This window comes from Dipodomys ordii, unplaced genomic scaffold (genome assembly GCF_000151885.1).
Source record: "Dipodomys ordii isolate 6190 unplaced genomic scaffold, Dord_2.0 Scaffold74, whole genome shotgun sequence".
In the NCBI taxonomy this organism is placed as follows: Eukaryota; Metazoa; Chordata; class Mammalia; order Rodentia; family Heteromyidae; genus Dipodomys; species Dipodomys ordii.
This window is the reverse complement of record NW_012267290.1, coordinates 2,268,859-2,293,406: the sequence shown is the minus strand read 5'-3', so window position 1 is coordinate 2,293,406 and position 24,548 is coordinate 2,268,859. Positions and strand designations below refer to the sequence as shown.

At 44.5% G+C, this 24,548-nt stretch overlaps 1 pseudogene; it reads left to right on the top strand.

The window, feature by feature from the left end:
- Nucleotides 1-10,215: 10,215 nt before the first annotated feature.
- On the top strand, nt 10,216-17,697 carry LOC105991548 (annotated as a pseudogene).
- The last annotated feature ends 6,851 nt before the right edge of the window (nt 17,698-24,548 follow it).

The window sequence follows — 24,548 nt, the reverse complement described above, 5'->3', positions numbered from 1 at the left end:
AAGGGAGGGAGGGAGGGAGCAAGGGAGGGAGGGAGGGAGGGGGGAAGGGGGAGGAGGAAAGAAATAAGAAGAAACTGTATAATGGTGTTTTCAAACTCCAGACTGGTGTTGGGCACCCTCTGGTGGAAAGTTTGAAAATAAAATGATCAGATATCTTATAAATTAGTAATAACTCATATTGTTTACTAAATACCATGCATTGCACAAACCTTTTTTTGTGCATTATTTCATCTTTACAACTACCTATAAATTAGGCATCTGATTCCAAATTTAGCAATTATAGACTGATTCAGAGAGCTCAAGTGACGTGACCACTGCCACACAACTAGCAAGTAGCAGGGTGGGGATCAAATCAAGTGTTGTCTCAGTTCCAAGTCCAAGCTATTAGTCACATGGGGGTTGGGAACCTGAGTTTTCCTCTCACCCCAAACTGAATTTTCAACACTAAGGTAATTTGCTCAGCTGTGACAGTAAGATATTTACAGATTTTTGTTTTGTTTTTTGGTCAGTCATGGGGCTTGAACTCAGGGCCTGGGTGCTGTCCCTGAGCTTTTGCTCAAGGCTAGCACTCTATCACTTTGAGCCACAACTCCATTTCTGGTTTTCTGGTGGTTAATTAGAGATAAGAGTCTCATGGATTTTCCTGCCCAGGCTGGCTTTGAACCTCAATCTTTAGGTTACAGATATGAGCCACCAGTGCTCAGAAAATAGTTTTAACTATTCTCTAGAATACTGTGATTTGCTCTCAAACTTAAACCTCTGTAGCTGAGTTTCCACATTTTCTTCTTGTATTTATGTTCCTTTGTGTCTCAGCATGTTCTCACCAGATCATGGCAATGGCCATTGGAGATCGCTGGGAACATACTCCATCAGCATGCCCACCTGTGATGGAGAATCACAGAATTGAAGTGCGTTAGTTCTGGAAGTACCTTGGGGTTCTGCACATGGGTGCTTGGTCCACTGAGACGTCATGAAATTGTTTAGACAGGTCACACAGTGACCTGTGCTGGGACCTTTCACATCCTGCCAGGCATTCTGAGGAGGGGCCTGATGCCCGCTGGGATCAGACACAGCCTCTGCGCCCTCCATCACGCTCACACCCATGTCACATGGGGAACTGTTCTGACGCGGCACTGATACATAAGGCCTGGCTGCTTTGGAAGAGTATCCTGCTCCCTTCTTCTCTTCATGATCTATAATTTATGTTGGAGTTGCATCCTTCCTGAAGTTCAGGGATTTTCTTTTTTTTCCCTACCTTATGCAAATTGTCCAGTTCTGTAAATAAACATTAGCTTTTTTTTTTTTTTTTTTTTTGCCAGTCCTGGGGCTTGAACTCAATGCCTGGGTGCTCTCCCTGAGCCTCTATGTACTCAAAGCTAGCACTCTACCACTTGAGGCACAGTGCCACATGCAACTTTTTTGAGTAGTTTATTGGAGATAAGAGTCTTGTGGAGACTTTTCTGCCTGAACTGGCTTCAAACCACCATCCTTAGATCTTAGCCTCCTCAGTAGCTAGGATTACAGGCATGAGCCACTAGCTCCTGGCGAAACACTAGCTTTTATCCTTCAGTTCAGCAGTTCTTCTGCTTCTTCAATCTCCATCCTTCTAGAAAATGGCTCCTGACCTCCTGGATTTTCTTAAATCCAAGGCTATTCATTATGAATTAGTCCAAGAAGCCATTTCCTTATGTCTTGCACTATCCTTTTGTCTATTTTATACATAGCTTCTTACTAGGAAATTTGTGGCCAATGAATTTCATGATTATCATTGCAAATATATTTTGCAGTTCCTAGAAAAACCAGGAAAGCAAGACATGTATTCTACTCCCTGATCCACCCCCTCCTGCTTTTACCTGCTTCCTCTGCTTCTTCATGGGTAAGATAGGGCCAGTTGTTTTGTTCTTTGCTTTTTATTCCCTCCCAACACCCCAAATCCTTCAGGCAGATGTGAGCCTCACTGACTAACAGTGACTTACAGTAAGATCCTCATTTCCCCCGAGTCTTGAGCTGCTTGCACATGGAAGAATAGCAGAAGCATGAGCAGATGCCTACAAACGTGGTCATATGGTGAAAGACAGCGAGGGGACGTGCCAGGCTTTACTTTATCACAACCTACTTTTGTGATAACAAACCCACTCTTTGGGGAACTGCATTAACCCCACTAGATGGTGGAGCCTATGACCTACAGACCTTCTGAAAGTCCCTTTCCTCCCCATACCAGTACATAGGAACCAGATCTCCAATACATAAATGTTGGGGAGCAAACCAGAGGGAGGCTTTTATGTTCCTCTACCAGAGAAATACACCTTCAATTTGAGGGTCCAAGTGAGTTACTCAGGTCGAGGATGCATTACTATGCCCCATAAGTGACTGACAGCTCAGGATGTCACTAACAGGTCCCGTGGCTCGGTAGCTAGAATCAAGGTCTGAGATGCAGCAGCCACTGTGTTCAGTAGCCTCTCAGCACCCAGCAGTGCCTCCATGAACACTTGCTGATGATCTAGAGAAAAGTATGCTTTGAAATCCTAGAGATACCTTCGTCAGTACGCTACCCAGCCACCTCTAGATTAGCAGAGCAGGGAGAGGGCTGAGCCATGAAGGACATGTTGTTTCATTTTCCATAACCTTCTGGCATTGTCTTGGGTGCTATTTACACAGGGCTGTGGGTGTGCTAACCATGTGCTTGCTCACTGACCAGGTCGTGTTTCCCTCACTGCAATAAGCATATAACTTTATTTGGATGCTGTGATGTCCGGGGGACTGGCTGAGCCTAGAGAAACTAGCCTTCCTCCCAGACCCCACCAGTGTTTCATATATATAATGAACTGAGGGGCTGATTGAAACTGCTTAGGAGCCTCCAATTGTAAGCCTCTGATAAGCCTTCCGTCAGTGCCTTTACAAGAGCCGTTTGGGACGCCTCTGAGTCCAGGCCTCCTGCTTTCCTCACCACCAGAGCGCCTCCCTTCCACCTCCACACCCTTCCCCCCTGCACGGCTTTGCCTCTCACCTCAAGTCTGAACCACCCATCACCTCACTTCTCCAAGACCCTGCACTCCACTCTGCTGCCTTTTACCCACAAACTTGTAGGAATTACTCACATAATCTGAATAAAGTGCTGTTGGAGATAGGCATCGTATAGCTTTTCACATTCTGTGTGTCATCTTTGACTTTTTCAAATGGCATTTGATTTTAAAAAGTTTTTAACGGGGTGCCAGTGGCTCATGCCTGTCATCCTAGCTACTCAGGAGGCTGAGAACTGAGGATCACAGTTCAAAGCCAGCCCGGGCAGGAAAGTCCGTGAGACTCTTATCTCCAATAAACCACTAGAAAACCAGAAGTGGTGCTGTAGCTCAAGCGGTAGAGCGCTCACCTTGAGCTGAAGAGCTGAGGGACAGCACCCAAGCCCAAAGTTCAAGCCCCACAACTGACCAAAAAAAAAAGTTCTTAATTTTGATATGTTATATACAAGATTAAATATTACATCCAATACAATGCATCTAAATTTTATCTCCCACACACATACTTTTTTTTTCTGGTATTGGGGTTTGAACTCAGAGCTTTGTGCTTGCTCCACTTGTGCTATACTACTTAAGTAATATATGGAGCCAGGCTTTTTGCTCGAGTGTCATGGACTTTCTGCCCAGGCTGGCTTTGAATTTTGGTCCTCCAAATCTCAGCTTCCTGAGTAACTAGAATTACAGGTATGAGCCAGCATCGTCTGACCTTTTTTTTTTTTTCCTCTCATGAGAAAACTGTATTTCACATACTATGTAAATAAATCTTTGTCTACTTCAAGATCATGAAAACTTCCTGTTTTTTTTCTTCTCTCTACAATCTGTATTGTTTTGAGTTTCACATTTAGTTATGCAGTCCATATGGTGTTTGTGTTTTGGTATGATGTAAGACTCATTTTCCCCATATGTGGATTCTATTGATCCATCTATCTACTGAAAAGAAGGCTCTTCCTTTGGTGCTCCTTTTTTTTAATTAATTAATTTATTTATTTTTATTTGTGAACATACTGTACAGAGGGGCTTTGGTGCTCCTTGACTGTATTTTTGGTGACCGTGTGCAGAACAACCTGCTTGTGGACTCTACCTTACTGGCGTGCTTATTTATCTTCCCACCAAAACTACACTGTCTTCACTGGTACAGATTTCCACAGGTCTTACTACAGTCACCCCCAAATAGGCAAGAGATAATGTATGTTCTTGGATAGAAAGATTTAACATTCAGTATAATCACAATCCAAATTCCAGCAAAGTATATATCTGTGCGTGTGTGTGCACACCTATATGTGCGTGTGTGCATGTGTGTATGTGTGGTCAATAAGAACATAAGAGCTCTCCAGGCAGTAGATGGAAATAAGGTGCACACTCTCCTGTAAAAGGAGGGAAACTAAACCCATGGCGTCTGCTCTCCCCCCTTTCTCTGCTGGCCAGTCTTTGGTTCCGTTTCACTGTCTTTCTCCTTCTTCACATTAAATCCAGCTCACTTGCAGTTGTCCTTACCAAGCTGAATCTGCATCCTTCAGATCCCTCTCTCCACCACCAAGCAGTTTGGCGCCATGAGGAAGTGTGGTGCTAGGACTTAGGATTCCGCATCTGCTGCTCCGTCTACCTCAGAACTTCCATCTTTCATAGCATCATGCATGCAACTTCAGTCTCCGTCCTCCACCCTGAAGTCTCCCTCTGCGGTCTTCTGCTGGGCACTGCTCCCTTCACCTGTAGATGATTTCATTTATGAACTAGAATGTCAATGCAGTGATCCTAGTTGTTAGCATGGTGGACAATCACTGAGGCTCTAAAAGAAGCACAGGGCCCCACACTTTTCCCTTGAAAGCTCTTGCTATAAGTCTGTGGCAAGGTGAGACTCCCTCCCTCCCTTGTGACCTCTCAATGGTCAGGCCCAGCCCCAGATGGTTTGAAGCTGGCTTTGGCACCATGCTTAGTGGTGCTGGAGTGGGTGGTGTGAATGCTGTCCTGACCCTCCCCTCCTGGACATCTTGTCTGGATAAACACTTGACAGCGCCATTCTTTTTCCAGCGGCACTGTGAAGTAGATTCTGTTACTGGCTCCATTTTCCAGGGAGGACACTGTGCCTCTGGATGAGCAACTTGGTTTCACTGCTCCACTCTGCCATTCATTGACTCACTCATCTGCTTATGGATGGCCATATGCTCGGCACTATTCGAGGCTGCAGTGGGCGGCAGCATGAGGATATGAACTCAGACCTCCACGTCTGGGCTCTTAAGCGCAGGACATATGTCTTCCTGAACCACTGTGGAGATGGCCTCATAGCTGGAGGCTGTACACGGCAGGGTGGAGGATGCAGGAAGAAGGCTCTGGAGCAGTCCAGCTCATCCCATTCTCATCAGCAGTCTTACCTGTTGGGACCCCCCACTGCTGTAAGCCTTTCTCCACTCTCCACCCGTGGAGAAGAGAAGTTGCCCCTCCATGCACTCCCATCTGCCATCCTCATTGCCACCTCCTGGCAGCCTCTTTGCCTTCTCCCTCCACCCATCTAAATGTTTTCAGTTCCCTAGGGAACTTATCCCTAGGGTAAGCTAGTTAAACGTGGCCCGGAGCAGTCTGGCCGTGGGCAGTTCATACATGCGCGCGATTCTCCCCTTCCAGTCTAGCTCTCTCAGCACGCCTCCCATGTGCGTCTCATACTCATTTGTGTATTACTAGCTCTAGCCACTGATAACTTAGACCATCATAACTGCCTCCTGATATGCCAGCTTCCAGTCATTTTTGTCTCAGCTGCGCCAATACCTCATAGACAACATCTGAGCATGCACCTTGGTGTTCATTTTCTGTCTAGCCCTGCCCACAGACCCACCTGCAGACCATTTCCAGGGGGATCCTAGGATGTGTCCCACAATGTCTGTGTCTAGCACAGGCAGGAGCATCCCTGAACGTAAGTGTCATTGCCCAGAGGCCACACAGTCATCCAGCACGCCCAGCACGCCCAGCAAGTCCTGGTCCTGGAGAATGGAAATTTCACCCAACGTGTGAGGAGGGCAAGCTGTACATGTGTTAAAAAAAAAAAAGGCTTTTGTTTTTTTTTTCATCCTTAGCGTTTTCAGCAGCACAATAGCAGCAGGCATTATTTTAAGCACTAGGATAATTTGATCTTAATTATATGGTGTGCAGAGGCACTAATAAGTTTACAAATCTGCCTGCAACAGTAAACACATATGTCTCAGAAAATGCTACCCTTCTCCTTCCTTATTGTAGGACTGGGAACTCGGTAATTGTGAATAATTAAGAGGGAGTGACCAAATGGTGATTCAGTCAAAGCCTCCAGAGACACCCCAGGAAGCCACGAGCCTGCAGGGTGGGGGAGGGGGTGCCAGGGGCCCTGGAGGCTGGGGGAGGGGCACCCCACAAAGGCAGGCATCCATCCATCCATCACGGCTCAACGTGACCCCGAGGAGCACATCTGCCAAGAAATTGCTTTTTCTTACCTTCTGTGGCTATCAAGAGGCCAAACGAAGGTTTAAAAGTTCTTGGGCGGGGGGGGGGGGGGAGGAAATAAAATAAATAAGGTGCAGTTAGCAATCAGGCCTCACTACCGGTGCCTTACAGCACGGCAGAATGGAGTCAGCAGGTGCCTTTGGATCCAACAGTCTGCCCAGCCTCCACCTCAGCTCTGCTACCCACAGCTGAACACCATCCTCAGGTCCCCACGGGCGTCCCTGGGCTTCTTTGCATCGAATGTGACAAAGCCCTGCCCAGTGGGAGTCACATCAGCGCTGACTGACAGCTGTGTGTGAAACCTCAGCACGCAATAGGCATGCACATACCTTGCCCTTTTTCTTTGTAAGAGGATCAGATGCTTTTTTGAGGTCATTTATGACCAGCTCAGTTCCTCACCCACAAGAGATACTTGATCAACATTTGCTCAAGGAAGGAGCAAATAATCAGTACTTACACTTTCCTACTTAGGAAAGCCGAAGGGCACTAGCTACTCAGTAGGCTGAGATCTAAGGACCATGGTTTGAAGCCAGCCCCAGCAGGAAAGTCCATGAGACTCTTATCATCAACAAACTACTCAGAAAAAGGCTGGAAGTGGTGCTGTGGCTCAAATAGTAGAGCGCTAGCCTTAAACAGAAGCAGCTCAGGGACAGTGTCCAAGCCCTGAGTTCAAGTCCCAGGACTGGCAAAAAAAGAAAGGAAGAAATAGAGGGGGGGAGGGAGGGAGGGAGGGAAGGAGGGAGGGAGGGAGGGAGGGAGAAAGAGAAAGGAAGGAAGGAAAGAAGGAAGAAAGAAAGAAAGAAAGAAAGGAGAAAAAGGAAGAAAGAAAGGAGAAAAAGGAAGAAAGGAAAAAGAAAGAAGAAAAAGTCAAGCACAGAGAGGCTAGGTATCTTAGCTAAAGCACACAGCAAGCAGATGAAAAAGTGGCTTTTTAGACATGCCGGGGGAAGTCTAAATTCAGCACAGCCAAACTCAACATGACAAAAGCAAACTAGGATGTAGGGCTGTGTTCTGTGCCATGATCTTTGTCTTCAAATTGCAATGATTTACCAGTACATTTGTTCCAAAGAGGAAAAATGAACACCCCAAAAGCCAAGGGAGTGTGAACGCCTGACTACCAGTTTCCCTAGATAAAATAGAAATTTTGCTTCTGTGATATATGTGTTTAGGCAGATTAAATTCATGTTTGATTACAAACCTCAGGATAAAGGGAAAATAAACATGTTCATGCAGACTCTGGATTCCCAAAGGCAGGAGAAGACAAAACTCACCAGTTCATACTGTGGCTGCCCATCACAGGGTCTAGGGTGGGTGCTACCTTGGCATCCTGAGGACCTCCATGAGAGCTCTAAATGATACCGGAATGGCCTCTCTTCCCGTGGCGCCATGTCCCGCCTGCTGCATTGGGTGAATCCTATGCATTCCTTGGCTTCTTCTCTCCTGCCTTCTCCTCCTACACATCAGCCCGTGTGTCATGAGCTCAACTCCCCAGAGCCTTATTGCCTGAGCCCTTCCCCCTCCTCTTGTGAACCTGTTGGGACATCCTAATCACTCCTGAAAGCCCAATTGAAATGTCTAAATCCCCTGTAAGCCCCTTCCTAGCTCCTCGGCAGGAAATGATTGCTTTCTCTGCAGTCCCAAAGGCTTACGAGTTTTCTCCTTCCATTCATCAGACTCTGCCTCTTATTAAAATGACATTTATTTATGAACGAGTCTGACTTGCCCTCTGGACGTGTAAACAGCACCACCACCCCGCCTTGGTCTTCCAGCTTCAGCCCTTGAACATTAAAGAAGTGTTTGAAGAATGTAGATTGAAGGGAAGCCATTTTAGTGTCCAAAATCAACACCCAGGGAAGTCAGGCTGGCTTGAGTCCTGTGGCAAGGTTCTACACAATCACTTAAGAGGTGTTATGTGAAGGGGGGACTGTTGGAGAGCAGGACCAGTGGCAAGTGGGGAAGGGGGAAAGAATAACATGAAATATTTTGTGTGTCCCTCTGGAGAAGTCATTTATGGTTGGGAGGTATGGCTCAAGTGGTCAAGCTCCTGACTAGCAGGAGCGCATCCCTGACTGCAAACTCCAGGTCTGCTCTCCCCAAAGTAAACCCATTTTTAAACATTTGCAAGAGAGCAAGGAGGCTCTGGCTCACTTACACTGGTAATCAAGCTACTTAGGAAGCTGAGATCTGAATCCAGCCTGATCAGAAAAGTCCATGAGACTCTCATCTCCAATTAGCTACCCCAAAACTGGGAATGGAGCTGTGGCTTAAGTTATAGAGCACCAGCCTTGAGCAAAAAAAGTTAAGGGACAGCACTCACTCCCTAAGCTCAAGCCCCAGTACCGGAATATCCTCACACAAAATTGTCAAGAGGAAGGGCTGGAGGAACAGAAAGTAATACAGGGGATGAATATGGTCACAATACATTATATGTGTGTTTGGAAATATCCCAACAGAGCCCTTCAATTTGTATAACATATATGCCAATAAACATAATTTTTAAAGAGCATGCAAAAAGAATAGGAGGGACAATGTGCATTTCTAAAGGAGAGAAAATAACAGGGTGGGCCTTATCCCTGTCCCCTCACAGGGAGCTATGGGGAACCACGTGGGTGAGGTACGGGGACCGTGTGAGTGTGAGCATGGGGTGGGCAGTGGAACGGGAGCCCCAGCGACTTGGGAGGGCTGTGCAAATCCCAATGGTACCCACGATTTCTTCTTTCTTGTGATAACTAAGTGAGCGTAGGGGTGCCCGCACCAGCCTGGCACTGTGTGACCCCGATGACCAAAGCTGCGCAGGGAGAAGGGAAATCTGCGTTAGGCTTCTGGGATTTGGGTGAGTGAACACCCAAATGTGCTTGGCACATTGTAGGGACTTCCCATATGTCTTTGTTCTTTGCATGACTACTAGGGCTTGAACTCAAGGCCTGTCCTTCAGTTTTGTTACTCAAGGCTGCCACTGTGCCACTTGAGCCACAGCTCCACTTTCAGCTTTTTGCTGGTTAATTAGAGATAAGAAGTCTCATGAGCTTTCCTGCCCAGAGTGGCTTCAGACTATACTCCTCTGCCTCTGTTGTAAGTAGGATTCCAGGTATAAGCCACCTGTGGCCAGCTTTCCTTTCTCACTTGAGATCGTCCCATGTGGTGAACCTGGGAGCTTAGGAAGAAGTTATGATGGGAGGGTTCAGAGAAGATCCCCAACATGTGGTATTGCTGTAAGGCTGGCTCAGGTGGGAAACTTGGAGAGGGGGAGACCAGCATGGATGTAGAAATTAGGGATTCCTCTATTTATTTCCAGATGGAACCCAGGACCTGTCTACCGCTGAGCTACGTCTCAGCCCCGAAGCTTGGCATTCAGCTTGCCTGTCTTCTATGTGATGGTAGCAATCAATCTTCAGAATGGCGAGGCAGAAGAGAGAGGCATTTCGGGACATCTGCCATGAGACCATCGCAGGCAGCTGCAGGGTTGTGTGGGGGACAGAAGGTTGTAAAGGAGGTGAGGCTCAGGAGGCTGCCGAGAGAGGAAAGTGCTACATTTAATCCTATTTGTTCTTTGGGAATTTTCTAAAGCCAGACAAAGAAAATCGCATCTAATGCGTGGTCTCACACGCATACTGTCCGGAGCGCCTTTTATGTTCTTTTTTCTAACTCTGTGCACTTGGCTGCACAGATCTGAAGAAAGACAAAGGTTGTTTTAATGGTGTTAATGTAGGGTGATGGGCGAACCATAACCAAAATGGTTCACTTGTTCGTGGGAGCTATTGAGAGTGCAGGCTCTTTGGAAGGTACAGAAGAAAAGACTTGAAATCATTCGCCACCCACCTCCTGCACACAGCACTGTGCGCATTAATGAGGGAAAGCCTTGACGCTGTGAACTCCAGGGGAAGAAGTTGCTCGGCCAATCTGAAATGTGACTGCAACTAGTTAGGCAGAGCTGAAGGAACAGAGTGTGGGCGGCTCACTGCTGCTTACTGTGGTGCTTTTCTTTTGGGGTTTCCCAGTTGCCTCAGAAACAGAACTTTTGCTGAGAAAGGCCTCGGGAATGGATTCTGTGTGCACACATGTGTGTGTGTGTGTGTGTGTGTGTGTGTTTCTGGGGTTTGAACTCAGGACCTCACATTTGGTCAGAGATTGTTTGCTTAGCTAGCACTCAACCACTCGATCCATGCCTCTAGCTCTGTTTTCTGTTGGTTATTTTAGAAATGGAGTCTAGAGGACTTTTCTGCCCCTGCTGGCTTGAAACATCAGTTCTCAGGGTCTCAGCCTCCTGAGTAGCTAGGATTACCGGCATGAGCCACGGGTACCCTGCTTACATTCCAGATTCTTACGTCTGCAACTCTCTGGTGTAGCTAAGCTGCTTTGTACATCATGGGTCCCGTTGCCCACATCAGAGCTGGTGAGAGGAAAGGTACTTAACTTAGGCACGTACCTTGCAAATAACTAAAGCCTTTTGGGACAATGATACTGAGTGAATGTTATTAGAATAATAATATTATTATTAAAGTGGCACATAAAAATTTTGTATCACTGTCCTTGCAAAATAGTTTAAAATGCTTTACAGTAAAGTTTTCGTCGGTGTAAAGCAATTCATAGAACTTCACAATAAATAAAGCTATATATAGTAGAAAATAGTCTCAATAATAATCACAGTCTTGAATTTTCAGAGTCGTGTGGAGCTCACAATGGTTCGCCCAAAGCTTCCTCTCTGAGGCCTGCAGCAACAAGACAGGTGGGCAGGAGGCTGCTCTCACAATGAATCCGTTTCACAGTCAGGATAGCAAGGTTCATCAAGGTGAAGCAAATGAATGCAATGACGTCAAGGCTGTGGTTTCAAATCTAGTTTCTGTTTCATCAAACAAACAAATTAAAAAAAGCTAGAGACAAGTCAAAAGCAAAATACAACAAGAAAAATTACAGACATATACTTGACTAGAAAGCCACTTTGAGTAGTGTTGGGGAGATGCTTTAGAAGATAACCTTCAGTAATGATTTCCACAGAAATGGTTTGTTTTTCTCTTCAGGAAACTATAGTGTGATTTTTAGCCTTTCTCCTTAGATGAACAGAAGGCTCAGGGGAAAGGAAGGAAGACAGTATGTGTCTGAGCAGAGAAGACAATGGAACTGGAGTTGTGCAGAGGGAGGGCTCTTAGACAACTTAGTAGGAAACCTCAGAGTTCATGATTAGTTTTAACTTGACTCAAGAAGCAATCAAAAATTCATATACATTCTTAGGAAGGGGGTAGCCGGAGCAAACTACCTGAGAGATGATTCTTCCTACACCAAGTTCCAGAACTAGAGCTGTGGCTCAAGTGGTAGAGCGCTTGCTTTGAGGAAGACAGCTCAGAGACTGTGCCCAGGCCCTGAGTTCAAGCACCGGGGTCGACACAGCCATGCACACAGGCACACACACAGGCACATACAGACACAGACACACACAGACACCCACACACTAGCTTTTCTTGGTTTCATATCAAGAATATCTATTGTTGACTCCAATCAAGACCAAAATCTACTCAAGCTCATTCTTTGTAACAGTTTTAAACAATGTAAACATATATTTTTAAATATATTTTTATTATTTTGGTTTATTATTTATTATTTTGATTATTTTGATTTGCCAAGTTGCTTAATTTCTCTCCATCTCAATTTTCTCCAGGGCATAATGGGAGTGTGTGTGTGTGTGTGTGTGTGTGTGTGTGTGTATGTGTGTGGGTGAATTGCTCCTGGCTCAATGCCTGACACAGGCATTGAGGTATGTTTTCCTGTCTCTGCAGAAGGTAAACAAATAAACAGACATCTTTCTACCTTGGGCACTGTACAATAAGAAGTTAAGTGAAGCCTTTAGGATGAGCCTTAATCAAGTATATCTAGGGTCCTTAGAAGAAGAGATCATGGCACAGATACATGTGGAAGACCATGGAAGGTCAGAGGGAGAAGACAGCTGTCTAACCAGCCAAGAGAAACCAACCATGCTGCCACCCTGACCTTGAAATTTCAGCCTCCAGTACTGTGGGGCAATAGATCTCTTGTCTAAGTCATGGAGATTGTGCTATTTTTTTAATCATTGTAGCCCTCCTAAATTGACCCTGAGGATATGTCAGAGTCTGATCTCTAAAAGGGCTGGAGGCCTGCAAATCTTAGAGCATTGGGGCTTGAGAAGAAATTTTTGTTGTATTATCTTATAAGGCATCTGTCTTCCTTTGTATTTTTTGTTTTTTTGGGAGGGGGGTCTAGTCGTGGGGCTTGAGCCATTTGGGCCTGGGCGCTGTCCCTCCGCTCTTCAGCTCAAGGCTAGCGCTCTACCACTTGAGCCACTGCGCCACTTCCAGCTCTTTTCTTTTTGTTTATGTGGTGCTGAGGAATCGAACCCAGGGCCTCATGCATGCAAGGCAAGTGCTCTACCACTGAGCCACTTTCCCAGCCCTCATTTGTATTTTTTGTTATAAAATAATAAACAATTATTTTATACCCCATCATGAGAATGTTCAAAACCTTCAATACATTTCTCACTTTATTTATGCTTTCTAGAAAGACTGGCTACACTAGTTTTGTCTTAAATGTTCAGCTCTGCATGGACATTGGAAAATTTCACAAAGAAGTTCCAACAAAGAGAAGAACCTTTGGAAGGAACTGGAAACCAAATCTCTCAGTCTGCTAATGATTCAGGTGGTGGGAGACAGAACGATCCAACAATAAACAATGAAAGCAATGGAAAAGCCTTTCAGACTTTCATGATTTTGATCAGAAGATGACAAATGTATTTAATGGAGACAAACTAATAATTAGTAGTAGATCAAGGAGGCCAGTCCAGTGATACATATAGGCAGAAAATAATCCTCTAGCACACAGATCAAGAAAGAGATTTAGGGATTATTCTTGAAAAATCATTAAAACTATCCATCTAGTATGTAGTTGTAGAAACAAAGGCAAACAGTGTTAGCTCAGAGAACATACAAAAAACTGGTGCTGACACCTGCTATTTCCAAAAGGATTTGTTTGATCTAGTCAGGAATATTGCCATGCTAGAAATTGTTCCACACAAAAAGTGATAAAACTGAATATCAAATGGTTCTTCATGCACTAGAAGGAGTCAAATGCCAGTGTATTCAAAGGCCAAGCAGGGAGGCAAATGTGGATGCTGGCATGATAAGACTCTTAGATGGGAGCCAGATCAGAGTGCAAGATGTTTAAAGGTTTTGAGATGCAAGCACACGCACCGCATCCACCTGTTGCAGTTCAAGTCTTTGGCCCCCAGTATAGAACTGTGGCATAAGAATGTTTACTTAGTGTTGGTCTTCAGCTTCATCTCTGCTCGGGGAGTCTCTACAAGGCTGGGCTTTCTAACTGGGCCATGTATTCTGTTCACCTAGGAGATGGTCCCATCCAAACAACACTAGCTGAACACGTTGAAATGAAGGTGCTCTGTGCTCTACAGAGTAGAACCTGTGACTGAGGGGAGGGGTGCCTGAGACTCAATGATGGCAGTGTCTGCAGGTATGTCTGAAAGAGCCGGTGCTGTGTGGGCCCCAAATGCCAGTTCCATGCTCCACTCAGCCTCGTGGTACCTAATTTGCATGAAGTGTGTGAAGTATTTCTGTCCTGGTTATGTATAACACTTCCTGTCTCCTCACCCCACCAAACTCAGCCTTTCTTCCTCTCAGGTCTATCTCCTCTCCTGTTTGGTTTTCTGAAAGGATATTCTCAGCTGCGTTCTCTTTGTCTGCTCTCTTATCCCTGATTGCTTTTGCTCTTTGCTCTTGTCTTTTTCTCATTATCCCTGTGCTGAAAAAGATAAGTGACCACAAATGTCCAGGTGAACAAGAGCCTCTAAGTGTGAATTGCTCTGGAAGTGCAGATTGTGTTGCTCTGACCTTCGACTCCCACAAACGGCACAGCTGTGCCCTAGGAAATGACAGTCCTGGAACAGTTAGATCATTAAGAAGTATCTTAGGATGGGCATAATGTTTATGTTACACTTTTCACTACTAGAGCTATGCAAAATAACACACGCCTATACAGAGAACGAGCATAATGATAAAGTGAATGCATGTTAGAAGCTAGAGCACTGAAAGTGGCTGTTCTTAGAGTTCCTTTGAGGCTGCCAATCCTGCTCTAGGAACATCACCATGAGCGTCCATGACATCTGCACACCATGATGGCTGCTCAAAGCAAGGCTTTCATCAGAATAAGAAATAAGCCACTGAGTTGCCTCCTGCATCTGCTGCTTCCCTCTTCTCTTTTCCAGATGCTACTGCCGTGGCAGAGGCCTGAGGAGCTCATCTCATTTGTTCTGTCTCCATTTTCATCCAAGGTTAAACCGAGAGCTGCATGAAGGGGAAGGCAGCCTTGGGAAAGAGGGGGTTCAGTTTTTACCAAAGGCAGCCTTGGGAAAGAGGGGGCGCAGTCTATGGAGACAGGGAAATGGCTGAGTCATTTAGGAATACGATGTGAATTAGTTCCATTTTCATACAACTCCAGATAACTAGTGAAAGGCGAATGAGGTCTATTCACATGCTACTCAGGTTTGAGTACCCTTATCCCAAACCCTTAGGATCAGCAGTGCTTTGATTTCAAGGAGTTTTGGGGGTTTTTTGGAATGTTTGCACAGATGACACCTGTTTGGTGTCCTAAATCTAAAAAAAAAAAATCTACATTTTAAAATGCTCCAAAATCTGAGACATTTTGTATCTTTGCTGAAGAAGTTTACAGTTTTGGAGCACTCTAGGTGTTAGGTTTTGAATTCGAGTTTGTGAGACTGTATTCGGTTCCAGCTGCTTTGTAACACAGGACTGCGAGGTAAGTCACTCAAAACAAAGCACACTGATCATCCACAAGGCCTGTGGCGATCTCACCTGCAGGGCAGCCTAGGGAAGAACTCTCCTCCATGATTACTTAGATTGTTGGTAGCATTAACCGTACGTTGGTGCAGTTCTTATCTTCTTGCCAGCTGATGGCCAAGGCTGCTCCCTAGTCCTCCCCCCTGCTCCCACAGGACTTCTCCTAAATGGCCACTTGCTATTTCAAGGGCATGCGGGGAGAACCTTGCTCAGGGCTAGGATGACATCTTAAGTAATCTAAGTCGGAAGAGTGAATCCATCTCCTTAGCTATTATATCTTATGGTTGGGTCAAGGCACAGCTCCTGCCCATACTCAGGGGAAAGGAGGAGGTGGAGGGGTGGACGCAGAAGTCATCCTAGTAGGCCCTTTCTGATCAACAGAGTCCTTTGGAATAGAAAAAAACAATCCTAGTCGGCAGGTTCCTCTTGTTGGGATTTCTTCTCAAAGCTCATGCTTGCCTCTATTAACTGAAAGTTGGCATTCTGCTGACATTTTAAAACCAAGCGAAGCATTGTATAGTGCTGACTATTGGGCAGGAGAGACTTATGATTGTATTATACTGAATTTAAGCCCTTAAGCATGCTCCCCCAAAGAGGTTGCATTTAGAAAATCGTAAAATGAAACCAATGAGAGAAAAAAAAGTACAGAATAAAAGCTATTCTGCTAATTTTTTTTAAAATGACAATTCATTCTGATTGGAAAAATTAATGTTTCAGAATAGGATTTTTTTCCAAAAGAAAATGACTTTCTCCCTTTTACAACTAAATAAATATTGAATCCCCAAGTACTAGTTTATGGTCACTGGATAACTAGTCATCTCCAAGGCCACTACTGGCTGTCAACTATTGCTCTAACCTCCACAGTTATCAATTCTATTTTTCTTTCTTTTTTTGGTCTGAGACCAGGACTCAAACCCAGTACCCGATGCTTTCATTTATTAGCTGGTGCTCTACCAACCAAGACGTGCCTCCAAACCCTCAAAACTATTTTCTAAAACACAATGGTGATCTTGTCACTTTTCTGATAAAAAGCTTGATAGTCTCTTTTTCTGTGTGTGTCTGTTGTGGGGCTTGAACTCTGGCCGGGCACTGTTCCTCAGCTCTCCAGCTCAAAGCTAGCACTCTACCACTTGAGCCACAGTGCCACTTACAGTTTTCTGGTGATTAATTAGAGATAAGAGTCTCACAGGCTTTCCTGCCAGGCTGGCTTTGAACCGAAATCCTCAGATATCAGCCTCCTGAGTAGCTAGGGTGAGGGGCGTGAGCCACTGGTGCCTGGCTTAAAAAGCTTGATAGTCTTATACCTGACGTTTATGAATCTTCAAAAATTAGCACCAGTTCCATTAACATCTTTCTCTTCTTTCAGGAATCTAATGCTATATACACACAGCAGTTTCCTGTACCCATTTCCTTCTTATTCCTGCCTCTGGTATTGCATCTACTCTTTTTCTTGAGAGATTCAGAGACTTTACTTATTGGCCTTGACAAGGGTGATATATAAGCTCAGGTCACTACAGGAATCCTTGCTTAAATATATGCCTCAGAGTCCTCTTATTTAAAGTGAATGGAATGCTGGCTCCTATGGCTCTGACCTATAAACATCATGACATGAGTTAAGACAGTGTAATTACATATGAATTAAAAAACCCGTGTGGTAGACATTCTGAGTACTTGAGAGTTTCAGAGGACAAAGGCATCATTTTGTTCTAGAACAATCAGGGTGTTGTTTCCCCCCCACAGGTGAAATTGGAACAAAGAATTGGGAGTTAAGAGGTGGCTCCAGCCCCTCCCTTGCTAGCACGGTGCTTTCTTCATAGTAGGCCTTCATTTAAGCCTATTGATGTGACCTGAAATGGGAGGCTTGCATCTGACGTGCCAGACGCTGTGTGGGCCTTCTCCATACCACATCTCACCTGTTAGGAGCAGGCACTTTCCACATCCATTACTTCATTTAATTACCATAAATTATCCTGTAATAATAATACCCCTATTAAGCCATCTTTCTGTTCTGCCATCATAGTGAGCATGAGCAACCTGGCTGATGCCCTCACCAGCATCAGTGATGCTGAGAAGAGAGGTCCACGCCAGGTCCTCGTCATTGTCTGCTTTCTCACTGAGATGATGAAGCATGGCTGCATTGGCCAACTTGAAATCATTGATGGTCACAGAGCTGGGAACATGGTTGTGAGCCTCGCAGGCAGGTTAAACAAGGGTGGAGTGATCAGTCCCGATTTGATGTGCAGCTCAAAGACCTTGAAAAATGGTAGAATAAGCTGTTCCCCTCCCGCCAGTTTGGGACCCCAGCTGGCCTCGTGCACTATGAAGAAGCAAGATGGAAATGCACAGGAGGAAAAATCGGGGATTCTTTTTCTAAGGGTTAACACATACATACAAATAAGATGCCTCAATGGAAAAAAAAGTACTGTGTCCAAAGTAATATAAGAAATTTCGCAGGACGCTAGTGGCTCACACTGGTAATCGTAGCTATTCAGGAGGCTGAGATCTGAGGATAGAAGTTTGAAGCCAGCCTGGGCAGAAAAAGTCCCTGTGAGACTCTTCTCTCCAATTAACCACTCAAAAACTGGAAGTGGTGCTGTGGCTCAAGGGGTAGAGCGCTCACCTTGAGCACAAAGAGGCTCCGGTACAGCTTCCAGGTCCTGAGTTTAAGCCCCTCAACCAACCAAAAAAAAAAATGCAAAGCAGAACTGAAATTTCATACAGCCTGCCTTCTGTGATTGCAAAACTTTTATTAATTAAAAGGAAAGATCTAGAGGAAGCCATAATTTAATCATGACCTGAATGTATACAGCACCTCTAGTATACTTACCGATGGTAATTGGCTCCTGAGTATGGTGTCTGACAAGCAGCAGGAACTTAAAAATATTTGCTGATAAACAAAAATCCTGTTGTACTCTCAAAATGAGATAATTGTCCTATAAAATTTAGCATACTTTATGACTAATTTATAGTGCTGTCTCATTAACTCATGTTTGTAGGCGACTTTTTGTCTTCAATTAATCATAATTACTAGAAATTATTTCATATTTCTTTAAAGTTATATATATAGTAGGTTTTCAATAAACACCTGCTGAATTCACCTAGATTTAGTGTCTGACACAGTCTGAAATACTATAACAAGTAGCTAAAACTTGAAAAAGACACTGCAGTGGGTTTCCTATTTCTTGGTTGTAATCTAAGGTCAGCTGTAAGTCCCATAACTGCAAGTGCCTGGAATTTTCTTTACATCAGAGCCAACCATTTTACTTTAGCCAAAAGACTAAGCCTGCATCTGATCAAATCTTGAATTTTTGGTGAGGACCAGAGAAAGGAGTTGGATTGAATTTAGAGGTCAAATATAGTAGGACAAACACAAACCTTGAAGTTCCAGAATCACTTTTCCTGGAAATGGCATATTGATCATTATTGAATAATAATGAAGAATAAAGCTTATTATTCTTAGATCATGTAACAGAAATACAAGGAAGGCCCTGAAAAGTTTTCGTGGATTCACAAATGTCACAGTTACAACTAGCTCTTAGAGGCAAGAACCTTAACAAAATACCCTCAGTGGTGTTAGCATGAGAGCTGTCCTGCCCTTCACTCCTACACATCAAGGACACTGCAAGTATATCCACTCTTCCTGCTCTGCCCTATACCTCTGCCCAATTTGATTCTCTTTTCCCACCCCAGCTTCCATCCACACAATTTCTCCTTACCGCTACTACCTATAAACAAAGAGGACTCGGTAATAAGTGCAATCTTTTCCCTTCCTTATAGAAAATTTTTGCATGTTATATTATATTGTACCTTCTTGCCCTTTTTGTATAATAAAACATTCTGCAACTCCTTCTATATCCTTGCAAGGAAAACTATCATTTTTCAACAACACTGATTCATATTCTGTTGTGTGGCTAATGTATTTAAGGAGTTTCTCATGAGCTGACATTTGGGTGTATTTCCCTTCCATTTTTTCTTGCTATTATAAAACCATTATAAAAATGCTACATGAATAATCTTGCTACATGAGTAACATGCACTTTCGGACACGTGCACATTTATCTGTAAACCAAATTCCCATTAGGACTTGTCTCAGAGGGTAATTGCTTTTTTTTTTTTTTTGGCAGTCGTGGGGTTTGAACTCAGGGCCTGGGCACTGTCCCTGAGCCTTTTTTTTTCTTTTTTCTTTTGGGTCTGGTCATGGGGCCTAAACTCTGGGCCTGGGTGCTGTCCCTCAGCTCTTCAGCTCAAGGCTAGCGCTCTACCACTTGAGCCACAGCGCCACTTCTGGCTTTTTTCTTTTTGCTTATGTGGTGCTGAGGAATCGAACCCTGGGCCTTATGCATGCAAGGCAAGCACTCTACCACTGAGCCACCTTCCCAGCCCTCCCTGAGCCTTTTTGCTTAAGGCTAATCCTCTACCACATTGAGTCACAGTGTCACTTCCTGTTTTTCTGGGGGTTAAATGGAGATAAGAGTCTCATGGACTTTTCTGCCCAGGCTGGCTTTGAACTGTGATCCTAAGATCTCAGTCTCCTGAGAAGCTAGGATTACAGGTGTAAGCCCCTGGCACCTAGTGGTAATTGCATTTTTAATTTTGATAGAGTGTCTAGTTCCCCTCTGCAGAGATTGTGTTACTGACAACATTGTATGAGAGTGCTTGTTAACAGTTGAGTTCTCAGCATCAAATACAGCAATGCAGCTTCTAGGGATAATGGGTTCTCTGAGTTTACTCTGCAGTACTCAATGAAGTCCTATACAAGTCAGTAAGATACCAGCCACAGAACTGATGAGGATAACACTTACCTAGTGTTGTAGAACTTTATTCAGGCTCAAGCCCTGTGAAGAACATATATGGAAACTTTGAAAAAATGTTTTTGCTGAGGTTTATCCCTATGTAAGAATGCAAAGGTCCATTCTCCTGGATTTGCCAATACTTTGGGGTAATGGAGTCCCTCCTGTGACTGTGACAGTACCTTTCATTTTATTTAGAGCTGTCACTAGCTTGCTGGGCCAGAATAATGGGAGGGCAGATGGCATAGGGGTAAGTGGCATAGACATTGGAATGATATCTGCTTGATTCAAACCTATGTTTACCCTCTCTCTCTCAAGAGTGTGACCTCAAGGTTAAGTGATTTGGCAGAACTGAGGGTGTATTTAGATTACCAAAATGGAGAACTAATCCTGATGTCTTTTTGGCCTGTCATAATATTAAGAGGAATAACATTTGGGAGAGTGTTTAATACTCAACACTAACTTTCCCCTTCTGCCTTTTTAAAAACAGCAGAGAACTGGGGGGGGGGAACCTAAAGGTTTTTTAACAGCTAAGTTTTTGGTTTTTTGTCTGTCGGCCGTGGGGGCCTGAATTCTGGGCCTGGGCGCTGTCTCTCAGCTCTTCAGCTCAGGGCTAGAGCTCTACCATTTGAGCCACAGCGCCACTTCTGGCTTTTTTCTGCTTATGTGGTGCTGAGGAAGCGAACCCAGGGACTCAGGCATGCAAGGCAAGCACTCTACCACTGAGCCACTTTCCCAGCCCCTAAATAGCTAAGTTTTATGTCACAATTTCCTTAATAATGCTACCTTACTACACTCACAGAACATTAAAAATATAATTAGTATTAGTTTCCATGTAAATACAACATGCTTTGTTGTTTGGCTTCCCAGACAATATAGGACGACTACTATAGGGGTCAAAATTGTTAATGGATTAAACTATAGAAAACAGAGATTACAAAATAAATGGTTAGAGAAAAATCTGCTACTATCACTACCACCAACAGAGGTGTAGGCCTAGATAGGCATATTATACATATACATTTTGGGAAACTGGAATCAAAACCAGAGCAATTGTACTCCATACTTAAACCACTTAAGGAATTATTCTTCCAAATTCAGGAAACAATCAGAATCTCATCTCATAGCACAAGTCTCCCTCAAGGTCAAGAAAAGGTAGATTGGAGCTAGGGTATAGCTTGGGTGGTACAGCATGTACTTAGCACATGTGAGGCTCTGGGTTCAATCCCTATCACCAAAATAAATAAATAAATAAACATACAAATAAGAGGTCGCCTACCTGATTGGTAGAGAGAAAGCAGGTCAATGGGCAACATATTTATTTTCATTTTACCCTATTTAATTCAAGATGGAAATATCTGTGTATTATGCCAATGAGGTAAGTTTCATTTAAGATTTACATTTTAATATATAAATTGCAATTTGGGGAGTTAAAAAAGTCTGAGGTTGCAAGGTGCTGGTAGCTTATGTTTCTAATCTCTAGCTACTTAGGAGGCTGAGACCTGAGAATGGTAGTTCGAAGCCAGGCAGTTAAGTCTGTGAGACTCTTTATCTCCAACTAACCACCAAAAAGCTAGAAGTGGAGCTATGGCTTAAGTGGTAGAGTGCTAGCCTTGAACCAAAAAGCTTAGAGACAGAGCCCACACCCTGTGTTTTAAGCCCCAGGACCAGTACAAACACACAAAGTATGACACTATCCAGAAAATCAATCAACTCATTTATTTATCCAATATTTATTGAATGTTAACATTTTTCTAAGGGCTGGACTTACTCAGAACCTTTAATTGCCTGCAAGTTCTGGGTTAAAAGATGCACCATTCACAGCCCTGTACAAAGTCACATTAGCCTTCCCACAGGTGTTCACCATAAGTTTATTATAACCGCAACTGATTCTAATTTTAGAAAGTTCTGGGTTCTGAATGTCCATTTTCCATGGCAGACAGAAAACTAAAAAGTTGTTTTGCCAGCACATATAGAGTTGAAATCCTTGACAGTCTTTGAATTTTATATATATATTTGAAATTTCAATTGTGATGAACACTTTTGACTCATAATCTCATTTGTCAGTCTTACTACAATTTACTTAGCTAATTTCACTAGTGGATTGTGTTCTTTCAAGGCATGGAGAAATAGGATTCATAACTATGCCATTACTGCTTGCCTTTGTATTCCATTTCACAGCCTCATAGCTTAAATAGAGAAAATATATTTAAAAGCACAAATTAATTCCACCTATTTCCTAGAAGGATTTCAAAATGCTTTTTTAGAGATACCGAATCTATTTGATGGAATTTAAGCACATATGTTGGTACTATGTAATCATATTAACAATAATGGTAGCAATGATAAAAAGTTAATGCTTCTTTTGCCACCGGCTACATATCTGGTGGTATAAATTGCTGAGTAGCAAATTTTCAAAGAGGGCACCTTTTATTGTTCTTATGGTCAAAAGATAGAAACTGAGGTTTCAAGGTTACCTTGCTCACATGATTCAAGTTATTCATTTCAGGTGAACTGCGGTCCCAACAGGGGCATTGGTTCTCCACATGTAGGCTGCTTAAGGCATTATTGCTTCAAACTCAAGTAAAGAAACAGAAACTTCTTTACATGCAAAAATAGCATTAACCTGTAAGCTCTGTAAACTCTAGGTTTTACTACTAGAGCAAGGAGGAGTTATATGACTTATTTCAAAAAGTAGATTTTGAAGCTGTGTGGTGGTCCTGTCAGGGACAAATGAAGCATCTTCTCAGGTTTTATAGTTTTACCTTGGCATGAAAAGTTGTATCCTACAATATGGTATCCTCATTTTGTCCCTACTCTGCCCCTATCAAGATAACTTTTTCCTCAGAACTTCAATGCTACACAAATATTACTGATCTGTCCTCTCAACATTCTGAAGAAATATATTCTTATAAAAGTTTACTGAGGGGAGAAGTAGACGGGATCAGAAATTTTAATTCTGAAATTCAGGGAGGTCAGTCAGGAAAATCTGTTGTTTTCTTTCATTTTTTTTTTTAATCTTCAAAATGTTCATTTTACCTGGTAACAACTGGAACCATAGTTTCCTCTATTTCGTTTAAAATATACTCTCACTGCAAGATCATTATAATTCAAATCCATTCAGTGATGCTTCACTTAGGCGATTTGTTAGCTAAGTTCGAAGAGTGTATCCTGCACCTATTTTAATGATATAGCACATTAATAACATTTTCAGTCATTTAAAGCCATGTTTACTAACAGAGCCTTAGCACCAATAAAATTCTAAAAGACAGTCTTCACACATTAGAACAGTCAGGCAAGCATTTGCTAGCTACAAGGTAAGCCCTGGTTCTGCCTTTTCCAACTGGAAGTCATAGAACGTTAGAAATGACACACAAATTCATCCAAGTACATTTTGATAGAGCAGGAAATATACCCAAGGTCACACAATCTGCCCATTCAATCCTCACCCCAAGATGAAACCCTCAAGCCCAGCTGATTCCTGACTGGAAGTTGCCTGGAATTGCCTTAAGAGGATGGTGCAAACTTGATCACCAACGACAGTACAAAGTTGTCAGGGACAAGAGCTCAGGGTTAGCAGAGGGGAGAGGGCTTCCAGGAGGCAGGAGCAGTGTGCTGTTTGTCTGTGAGAACCCAAGCTGAGGTGGAGCCCTCAACCCAAGAAAAGCAGGAGTGGAAGGTAAACGAGACAGGAGCAGCAGCAACACGGCCCAAGAGGGGAGACACAGCCATCTTGGTGGGGGTGGAGGGTGGTCTAACTCCACAATGAGGTCATCCTCTCTCCCGGAAGTGACACGCCATCACCTGCTGGCGCTGGCCCCGCCCCTTCCCCCCGAGGCCCCGCCCCTCCGCCAGCGGCCGGGCGGGTGTCAGGGGGCGTTCCGCCAGGAGGAGAGCCGCGAGCTGCGACGCTGCGGAAGGGGGCCCCAAGACGGCTGGCACTGCCCCCTCCAGGGATCGCTTTGGACCGCCCCACTCGGCCCGGCGGGATTCTGAAACGCCGAGGGGTCAACCTGATGGGTTTCGGGGTCAACGGAAGAGGGGAAGGGGAGCCCTGGCGGGGAGAACCCCCCGGCCCCCCGCCCAGCGGCTGAGGCGCAGGAGGGCGGCCATCTTGGCCGGGAGGGTAGGGCCGGGGAGCGGCGGGCGCCGTGCGATTGGGGGACTCGCCCGGAAGTGACGTCAGCCACCCGGAAGCGGAGGGGGTTCCCTGGCCCGCTCCCCCCGCTCGTTCGCTCCCGCTCCTCCCCGCCCCCCTTCCTCTCCACTCGTTTCCCCCCTCCCCGGTCCCTGCCTTCTCCCCCCTCCCGTCCCGCCCCCCCCACCTCCGGAGCTGGGAAGAGAGTCAAGATGGCGGCGAAATCCGATGGCGGTGGCGTGGGGGTGGGCTTCGCCCAGCTGCACAACCTGGACGAGGCGGTGGGCAGCGGCGGCGAGGAGGA